Raw genomic sequence first — 9920 nt, forward strand, 5'->3', positions numbered from 1 at the left:
GAGATCGTAGCTTTGTTGTTGATGTAAAGCATTGGTGGATGGCCTTCTCTTCTGATGAGTTCTTCCATCAACCGCGCAAGCTAGACCTCGTGTGTTGTTGCTGTCGAAGCGGCGATGTACTCTGCTTCGCAAGAAGACAAAGCAACTACCTTTTGTTTAGTTGATTGCCAGCAGATCGCGCCGTTTGAGAGGAAGTAAATCATTCCGGTGGTGCTCTTACGATCATCAACGTCACCCGCCATGTCACTATCACTGTAGCCGACCAGCTCTAGCTTCTCCTTTCCTCTCCTTGCACAGTATTTCACACCCCAACCTCTGGTTTCAGCCACATAGCATAGGATGCGCTTGACAGCCACAAGATGCTCCTTCCTAGGTGCTTTCATAAACCTACTTACGTATCCAACGGAATAAGCGAGGTCAGGGCGTGTGTTTACTAGATAGCGCAGGCTCCAAAAAATGCTGTGGTAATTAGTGGCATCGACTGCCGTCGTAGTGCCGGCCTTACTTAGCTGGAGCTGGGCCTCTATTGGTGTCCTTGTAGGGTTACTGTCCACTAGCCCAACTGTATTCAATAGCTTCTTCGCATACGCAATTAGGTAGATGGTGATGCCGACAGTACTCTATTGTACTTTGATGCAGAGGTAGAGCTGAGCACGTCGAGATCGCTCATCTTGAAGTTCTTTAACATCTCCCTCTTGAATCTTCCAAGAACTTCCATGTCGCCTCCAATAATTATGAGTTTGCGACGTACACTCTCACAATCCACCGCTGCTCGCAGTGGCCGTGCATGTACATACCATGCTCAGTGGCACATCGCTTGAACTTCAGTCACAGTAGGGTACTGTCGAGCTTTGTATTCCAAGCTCGTGGTGCTTGCCAAAGCCCATAGAGTGCTTTGTGCAGGCGCAGTACCTTGCCGGAGTTGTCCTTGTCCTGAAAGCCAAGTGGTTGTTAGACATAGTGTCATGACCAAATATTTTACTACAGACCGTGATTAATGACAAGACACAAATGCACAAAGTGATTTAAATGTGAAATAAAGAAAATCCTTAATTTCCAATAAAGTTTTTGGACGACAAACAACAAAACACATGACAGTTTGGAAATAAATTTGGAAAGTATGCAAACGCAAAATAAAGGCTGGATTGACGCCCCGGGACAACCCGTTCCTCTGTGACAATCCCCTTCTCCATCATGCCCGCCCTTGACCGACACCTCGCGCTCCTAAAAAAAGAAAAACATAGCAAGGATGAGTATAAAAATTATACTCAGTAAGCCACCTACTTGTAGGCTCTCGTCGCATCTTAATTTAATAGGTTCCCACGGTTTTCTAATTCGGTTCTAGGACATCTGATTCTAATCTTAGTTCTATGGAGCTTGCCCCTTGGGTTTCACCGGTTCGTCGTCCTTTGATTAAACGCCTAGAGGTTCCTTATGCCAAGCTAATATGGTTGGTACCTCTCTGGGAGGTGCTACCTCTACATGGCTATTTGGGACTACATGGTATCTAGCCTAGGGGTGTGCTGAATACCCCTATGCCCATATAGTCCCCCTATGGGAGGCGCGACCCAACCCGTTTCCATGCAGCTAGTGGGCTGTACGACGTGGGGACACATTTCCCATGCGAAATGGCTAAGAGTAGTAAGGACTGATCAGGGACCCTTGGTTCTCCCACGAAGCTATAGATACTGTTCTCAAGCTAGCAATCTATGAACACTCCCTAGGTACCTTGTTGCCATGGTAAACCGCTAAGTTCCTAGGGGAAAATTAAGTCTGGCTAGAGCGACATATCGCTCCTAACAGTAATCCCTTAAGCTTATCATAGAAATGGGCCCTAGCAATTAACAGAGTGTGCATGCAACCGTCTTCTAACATCATAATATATAATTCATGCAAACTAGTCATACTGGCTCAACATGGCGATGACTTCCATCAAGCACCCAGAGCACGAAGTTCGCGCTCAATGGGGCGAATTCGCCCATCAAGCACCCGGAACACAGAATAAACACTTCCAACATAAATTAAACGCATGCATACATACCGCGGAAGCTTAAAGCATACAAGCAACACTCAGATAATTCACCCAATACCCTCATAGCAATCAATCTGGCTAATATTTTACATGGAGAGCTAATCTGAAACAAAATTACTAGCATGCATGCAATCCAAGCGAATCCTACAAGTATTTCTTCCTAAATACCGGGTGGTGACTTACCTAGTTGACGCGTGCCTTTTTGCTAGCGTTTCTTTGCCCCTAAGGTGTCCAAAAATACTGATTTCTTTATATTAGGTTCTTATTCACGTAAAAACAGTATTAGAACTGGAACAGGGACAAAAATCAGGCAAACAGAGGGCAATCGGGCCAAAACAGCCATTTTACGTGCGCTGACCACGCGCGTGGACGTGCGCTGACCACGCGCGTGGACGTGCGCTGACCACGCGCGTGGACGTGCGCCAGTTGCAGGCCGCACGTGCGGCAGCCCCTGCGCAGTCGCAGGTCGGCCGATCCGGTTTGGCTCAGCTTTGCAGGCGACACGTGTCGTCGCCTCGCTGAAGTTGCATTGCTCTAGCCTACGGTCGACGCGTGTCCGGCGCTTGTCACGCCGCCCTCCGATGCTTGCCGGCCGACCTCTCTTTTTTTTCTTTTTCTTTTTTCTTTCTGTCCTCTGAAATCCGTTACACATTCCCCTTTTCCGATTTTCATATCTTTTGATCCATAGATTGGATCAATATGATTTCTTCAGCAAAGTTCTAGATCGTGTTACAGGCTACGTCCTAGTATTTTTTTTGTAATTTTTGCTTGACTACCGGACGAGTTAAGAGCGTCGGAAGTTTGCTCACCGTTCTCGGACGATTCTCAGATCTCCGCCTTTAGGTTGAGGTCTCGGCCAAACTTCTTCACAGATCGTGCGTAGAGTTGTTCCTAGGTGAATATTTCAGCATTTTAGGATCGATTCACATAGGGAAAGCTCAGATCTGAGAAATGTCGTTCAGAACCTTACCTCGCAAATTGTTCTTGGGTCTTGACGGAGCGTCGGCCTCGCTAACCTCTCAATCATTGTACAAGTCTCATCTCAAGGTGGATTCCGACGGTGGTCCGTTAAACTTCACGGCTGACTCCTTTTAAATTTCTTTCTAACTATCTTTTTCTTTTGCAAGGGATGTGACAAGGTTCTCCTTGGACCGCTATTAGGGTTGGAGGGGCAAAATGACATTTTTGCCCCTCAGTTGACTTAGCCCTCCCCCCCCCCCCCCCTTTTTTTGGCGTTACACATAGATGGTATCCATGAGCTCTCGGTTGAGGATGTTAGATAAAACCTGAGTTTTTCAATTTTTCCTTATTTAGATTCACACGATTTCAGAATACCTCCGTTTGACCATTTGACAAACACGTCGAATGGATCACCAAAGTTTTAGACGGCAATTTTGCAGGGAGTGGCACAGATTTAGTTGGTCACTCTCCAGCCATTTTTAGGATAATTTATATTTAAATAGAAAATCTGTTTAGAATATTAAACAACCTGATTTTGAGCGCAGTCAAAATTTCAGCCATTCTCTCTCTTTGTTATTTTAAGCATTTTATTTTTCTTGTAACAACCTCCCGTCTTCTTCCAACAACCTCCTGTCGACGATTTCCTCTCACCGAAAAGAAAGGATTTTCTTGGCTGATTATCAAAATCCAACAGAGGAAAGCGAATTTCACGTCCATGTGGTTGACCTCCCGAGAGTAATGTGCCACGATTGCCAGCAATAGGCGGACGAATTTCAAACTTGCCACTGGCGCGAATATCTCTTCGAAGTCCACTCCTTGCTTTTAGACATAGCCCTTCGCCACTAGACGGGCCTTGTGCTTCAACTTCTCCCTCTTCGTTTCACTTTAGTTTGAATACCCATTTGAGCCCTATGGCTCGGTGTTCTAATGGCATGTTCTCCAGACTCCACATCTTATTCTCAGTGATGGACGTCATCTCTTCCTACATTGTCTTCAGTCAGCACGGGTTTCTTTCTGTTTCGACAAAGGAGTTCGGTTCATTCGCGTTGATGGCAAGAAATTCAGCCACTTCTTCTTCAAGCTCGCGCACTGCCAGTCTCGGTAGTTTACCTCCTCCCAGTAGGTCTTCAATCCTTCGGTATCTGGCCACCAGACCATGATCGTGATTGGCATTCAGCGTCAAGTCTGCAATACGTGGTGTTGCAAACTCCACTGGTTCAAGGGGCGTAGCAGGAGTTGTGGTTGGTGTTGGCGTAGGCATGCCCGGTGCAGCTGCTAGGACGGTGACAATGCCTGACGCTGTGCTCCTCCTTCTCCCAGCTTGGTGACAAGGTACTCCACCATGAATTGATTTATGTTTTGGTCCGCCTCGGTCACGTCGTTCCACTGCCAGAAGGTTTTCTCATCGAAGACGACATTGTGCGACATGTGAGCTCTCCCCCCTGCAGGATCATAGAGCCTGTACACCTTGCTCCTGGGTTTGTAGCCGATGAAGACGAACTTCAGCCCCTAGGATTGAGCTTATCAAGGTGGGGACGCATGATCTTCATGTATGCGACGTAGCCGAATACTCGAAGATGATGTACCACTAGCTTCTTGTTGTAATAAGCCTCGTGTGGCATCTTCCCGTCAAGGCTTCTCATTTGCGACCGATTGAGGAGATAGATGCCGTCATGACCGCCTTTCCCAGAACCTTCCAGGCATCCCAACCGTTATCAGTAGTGACCTTGCCGACCCGGCGATGGTCTAATTTTGGCACTCCACCACCCGTTCTGCTAGGGGAGTAGGGCACTGTTAGGTGCCGCTACATGCTGAGCTCATCGCAGTACACCATCTCCTCCTTTTTTTATCCCCTTTTTTTCCTGCCTTTGCCGTTGTTGGACACGTTGCTCTCGTCGGAGTTGGCGCGGAGCTTCAGGCGTGGAAGACATTTCGCCTCAGTTTACCGTCCTTAAAGCGGATCTCTGAGAACTCGTTTCTACAACAACTCGATATTGAACTGCTTGATTTTGGACTCTAGCACTTGCTGCACGTCAACCCAGCGAGACTTGATCCCTCCCAGGTTGATTGCGCGGAGCGCTTGGTGGACAGAGACGCTAGAATCTCTAGACGCACAGACTGTAGTATGGCAGCGAACGTCAGCCAATCCTTCTGATACTCGATCGTTTCTCTTTTCTCCGGCTCGACGGCGTGCCACAACACTTGCGCCTGTAGGTTGATGTGCATTGGGTACTGCACAAAGGTGATCGTCTCCTTAATCACTCGCTTGATGACAACTCGACGTCCGTCTTCGCGATGCCGACCTCTCGATGGCGATGATGGAGATGCCGACACTCGGCGGCGGCGTGGAGGAGTGCGACATCGCCACTTGTATAGTGGTGAGAATTCCACATTGTGGCTGGCTACGAACCATTAAAGCGTATTAACATAACTCAAAACCACTACGAGCTTTTATGAACAAACTGGTGAAGCATATTAGAATTTTTTTTTGTTTATCCTTAATCATAAAATTGATGAATGTTGGCTAAATATCCAAGTGGCTGTAGTTTAGTGGTGAGAATTTCACATTGTGGCTGCGGAGACTTGGGCTTGACGACCAGCAGCCACATCTACTTTTTTTAGCTACGAACCATTGAAGAATATTAACATAACTCAAAACCACTACGAGCTTTTATGAACAAACTGGTGAAGCATATTAGAATTTTTTTGTTTATCCTTAATCATGAAAGTGATGAATGGTGGCAAAATATCCATTGTGGCCGTGGAGACCTGGGCTTGAATCCGAGCCACATTTACCCCTTTTTTTAAGCTACAAACTAGCAAATTAGAAATTTGTTGGTCCTTAATCATGAAAGTGATGAATGTTGGCTCAATATCCAAGTGGCTGTAGTTTAGTGGTGAGAATTCCACGTTGTGGCTGTGGAGACCTGGGCTTGAATCCAGCCACATTTACCCCTTCTTTTAAGCTACAAACTAGCAAATTGAAATTTGTTGGTCTTTAATCATGAAAGTGATGAATGTTGGCTCAATATTCAAGTGACAGTAGTTTAGTGGTGGGAATTCCAAGTTGTGGCCGTGGAGACCTAGGCTCAAGTGGCAGTAGTTTAGTGGTGGGAATTCCAAGTTGTGGCCGTGGAGACCTAGGCTCGAATCCCAGCATCCACATTTGCCCTATTTAAGCTACAAACTAACAGCTCAATATCCAAGTGGTTGTAGTTTAGTCGTCGAGACCTGAGCTTCCGAGTGGCCACTAGTTTAGTGGTGGGAATGCCACAACCTTAATCATGAAAGTGATGAATGTTGGCTCAATATCCAATTGGCTGTAGTTTAGTGGTGGGAATTCTACGTTGTGGCCTTGGAGACCTGGGATCAAATCCCAGCAGCCACCCCTTTTTTTAAGCTACAAACTAACAAATTAAGAAGTGGTGGGAATGCCACAACCTTAATCATGAAAGTGATGAATGTTGGCTCAATATCCAAGTGGCTGTAGTTTAGTGATGGGAATTCCACGTTGTGGCCGTGGAGACTTGGGCTCGATTCCCAGCAGCCACCCCTTTTTTTAAATTTGTTGGTCCTTAATCATGAAAGTGATGAATGTAGAATTCCGGCCCGGAGACCTGGGCTTCCAAGTGGCTGTAGTTTAGTGGTGGGAATGCCACAACCTTAATCATGAAAGTGATGAATGTTGGCTCAATATCCAAGTGGCTGTAGTTTAGTTGTTTGAATTCCATGTTTTGGCCGTGGAGACCTGGGCTAGAATTCCAGTAGCCACATTTGCCCTTTTTAAACTACAAACTAGCAAATTAGGAAGTTTGGCCACCGATGAATGGTGGCAAAATATCCAAGGGGCTGCCTGCCCTTTTTTTTAAGCTATAAACTAGCAAAATTAGAAATTTGTTGGTCCTTAATCATGAAAGTGATGAATGTAGAATTTGACGTTGTGGCCGTGGAGACTTGGGCTCGAATCCCAGCAGCCACATTTGCCCTATTTAAGCTACAAACTAGTAGGCTCAATATCCAAGTGGTTGTAGTTTAGTGGTGGGAATTCCACGTTTTGGCCGTGGAGACTTGGGCTCGAATGGCTAAGTGACTGTAGTTTAGTGGTGGGAATGCCACAACCTTAATCATGAAAGTGATGAATGTTGGCTCAATATCCAAGTGGCTGTAGTTTAGTGGTGGGAATTCCTCGTTGTGGTTGTGGAGACCTGGGCTCGAATCCCAGCAGCCACATTTGACCTATTTAAGCAACAAACTAGCAAAGTTAGTTTGGTTGTGGTTGTGGAGACCTAGCAAAGTTAGTTTGGGCTCGAATCCCAGCAGCCACATTTGATCTATTTAAGCTACAAACTAGAAAGGTTAGTTTGGTGGTTTATCCTCCACTGAAGAATGGTGGCAAAATATCCAATTGGCTGCCACATTTGCCCCTTTTTTAATCTACAAACTAACAAATTAGAAATTTGATTTGTTGGTCCTTAATCATGAAAGTGATGAATGTAGGTTCAATATCCAAGTGGCTAGTTTAGTGGTGAGAATTCCACGTTGTGGCCGTGGAGACCTGGGCTCGAATCCGAGTAGCCACTAAACTACAAACTAGCAAATTAAGAAGTTTGGTGGTTTATACTCCACCTACGAATGGTGGCAAAATATCCAAGTGGCTGCCACATTTGCCCCTCTTTTTTAAGCTACAAACTAGCAAATTAGAAGTTTGGTGGTTCATCCATAATCATGAAAGCGATGAATGGTGACAAAACGTGGAGACCTGGGCTTGAATCCAGCCACATTTACCCTTTCTTTTAAGCTACAAACTAGCAAATTAGAAATTTGTTGGTCCTTAATCAAGAAAGTGATGAATGTTGGCTAAATATCCATGTGGCTGTAGTTTAGTGATGGGAATTCCGTGTTGTGGCTGTGGAGACCTGGGCTTGAATCCCTGCCACATTTGCCCCTTTTTATAAGCTACAAAATAGAAAATTAGAAATTTGTTGGTCCTTAATCATGAAAGTGATGAATGTAGGCTCAATATCCAAGTGGCTGTAGTTTAGTGGTGAGAATTCCACGTTGTGGCCGTGGAGACCTGGGCTCGAATCCCAACTGCCACATTTGCCCATTTTAAGCTGCCACATTTGTAACTTAGCAAATTAGAAGTTTGTTGGTCCTTAATCATGAAAGTAATGAATGTTGGCTCAATATCCAAGTGGTTGTAGTTTAGTTATGGGAATTCCACGTCTGGGCTCGAATCCCAGTAGCCACATTTGCCCTATTTAAGCTACAAACTAGCAACTCAATATCCAAGTGGCTGTAGTTTAGTGGTGGGAATTCCACGTTGTGGCCGTGGAGACCTGGGCTCGAATCCCAATAGCCACATTTGCCCATTTTAAGCTACAAACTCGTAAATTAGAAATTTGTTGGTCCTTGGTCATGAAAGTGATGAATAATGGCTCAATATCCAAGTGCTTGTAGTTTAGTGGTGGGAATGCCACAACCTTGCCACAACCTTAATCATGAAAGTGATGAATGTTGGCTCAATATCCAAGTGGCTGTAGTTTAGTGGTGGGAATTCCACGTTGTGGCCGTGGAGACTTGGGCTCGAATCCTAGCAGCCACATTTGCCCTATTTAAGCTACAAACTAACAAATTAGAAATTTGATTTGTTCGGTCCTTTATCATGAAAGTGATGAATGTAGGCTTAATATCCAAGTGGCTGTAGTTTAGTGGTGAGAATTCCATGTTGTGGTCGTGGAGACTGGAGACCTGGGCTCGAATCCCAACAGCCACAATTGCCCTTTTTAAACTACAAACTAGCAAATTAGGAAGTTTGGTGGTTTATCCTCCACCGATGAATGGTGGCAAAATATTCAAGTGGTTGCCACATTTGCCCTTTTTTTAAGCTACAAACTAGCAAATTAGAAATTATTTGGTCCTTAATCATGAAAGTGATGAATGTAGGCCTAATATCCAAGTGGCTGTAGTTTAGTGGTGAGAATTCCACGTTGTGGCCGTGGAGACCTGGGCTCGAATCCCAGCAGCCACATTTGCCCTTTTTAAACTACAAACTAGCAAATTAGGAAGTTTGGTGGTTTATCCTCCACCATGAATGGTGGCAAAATATCCAAGTGGTTGCCACATTTGCCCTTTTTTTAAGCTACAAAATAGGAAATTAGAAATTTGTTGGTCCTTAATCATGAAAGTGATGAATGTTGGCTCAATATCCAAGTGGCTGTAGTTTAGTGGTGAGAATTCCATGTTGTGGCCGTGGAGACCTGGGCTTGAATCCCAACAGCCACATTTGCCCTATTTAAGCTACAAAATAGAAAATTAAAAATTTGTTGGTCCTTAATCATGAAAGTGATGAATGTAGGCTTAATATCCAAGTGGCTGTAGTTTAGTGGTGAGAATTCCACGTTGTGGCCGTGGAGACCTGGGCTCGAATCCCAGCAGTCACATCTACATTTTATAGCTACCAACGAGCAAATTTGAAGTTTGTTGGTTTATCCTTAATCATGAAAGTGATGAATGTCAACTAAATATCCAAGTGGATGTAGTTTAGTGGTGAGAATTCCACGTTGTGGCCGTGGAGACCTAGGCTCGAATCCCAGTAGCCACATTTGCCTCCCTTTTTATACTACAGGCTTTCCTTACAAGAACTGATATTAATTCATAATAAAATATGGGGAAAGCCTCTTTCTTTCCTAGTAAGATGTTTTGTGGGTAATAAGCAATGCCTATTATATAGAAAATTGCATAATCCACCACCATCTCGATAGGGCACCATACCGATAGGCAACCACACCAAAAAGAGGATGGACCTAATACCGACTCGATAGGGCACCATACCGATAGGCCACCACACCAAAAAGAGGATGGACCTAATACCGATTGTACATGGGTCCTTGTACATGGGTCCTGCTGCCTTATAAAGAGGGTTCGA

General features: G+C 45.0%; 3 non-coding genes across 3 annotated transcripts; all 3 read left to right on the top strand.

Annotated features, from left to right (window-relative positions):
- The first annotated feature begins 8019 nt into the window (after nucleotides 1-8019).
- On the top strand, nucleotides 8020-8091 carry TRNAH-GUG. Its single transcript has one exon. It is a non-coding gene; the product is annotated as a tRNA-His (tRNA).
- Nucleotides 8092-8951: 860 nt separating this feature from the next.
- On the top strand, nucleotides 8952-9023 carry TRNAH-GUG. Its single transcript has one exon. It is a non-coding gene; the product is annotated as a tRNA-His (tRNA).
- A 340-nt stretch (nucleotides 9024-9363) lies between these two features.
- On the top strand, nucleotides 9364-9435 carry TRNAH-GUG. The gene has a single exon. It is a non-coding gene; the product is annotated as a tRNA-His (tRNA).
- The last annotated feature ends 485 nt before the right edge of the window (nucleotides 9436-9920 follow it).

This window comes from Cucurbita moschata, unplaced genomic scaffold, assembly GCF_002738365.1.
Source record: "Cucurbita moschata cultivar Rifu unplaced genomic scaffold, Cmos_1.0 Cmo_Scf00011, whole genome shotgun sequence".
In the NCBI taxonomy this organism is placed as follows: Eukaryota; Viridiplantae; Streptophyta; class Magnoliopsida; order Cucurbitales; family Cucurbitaceae; genus Cucurbita; species Cucurbita moschata.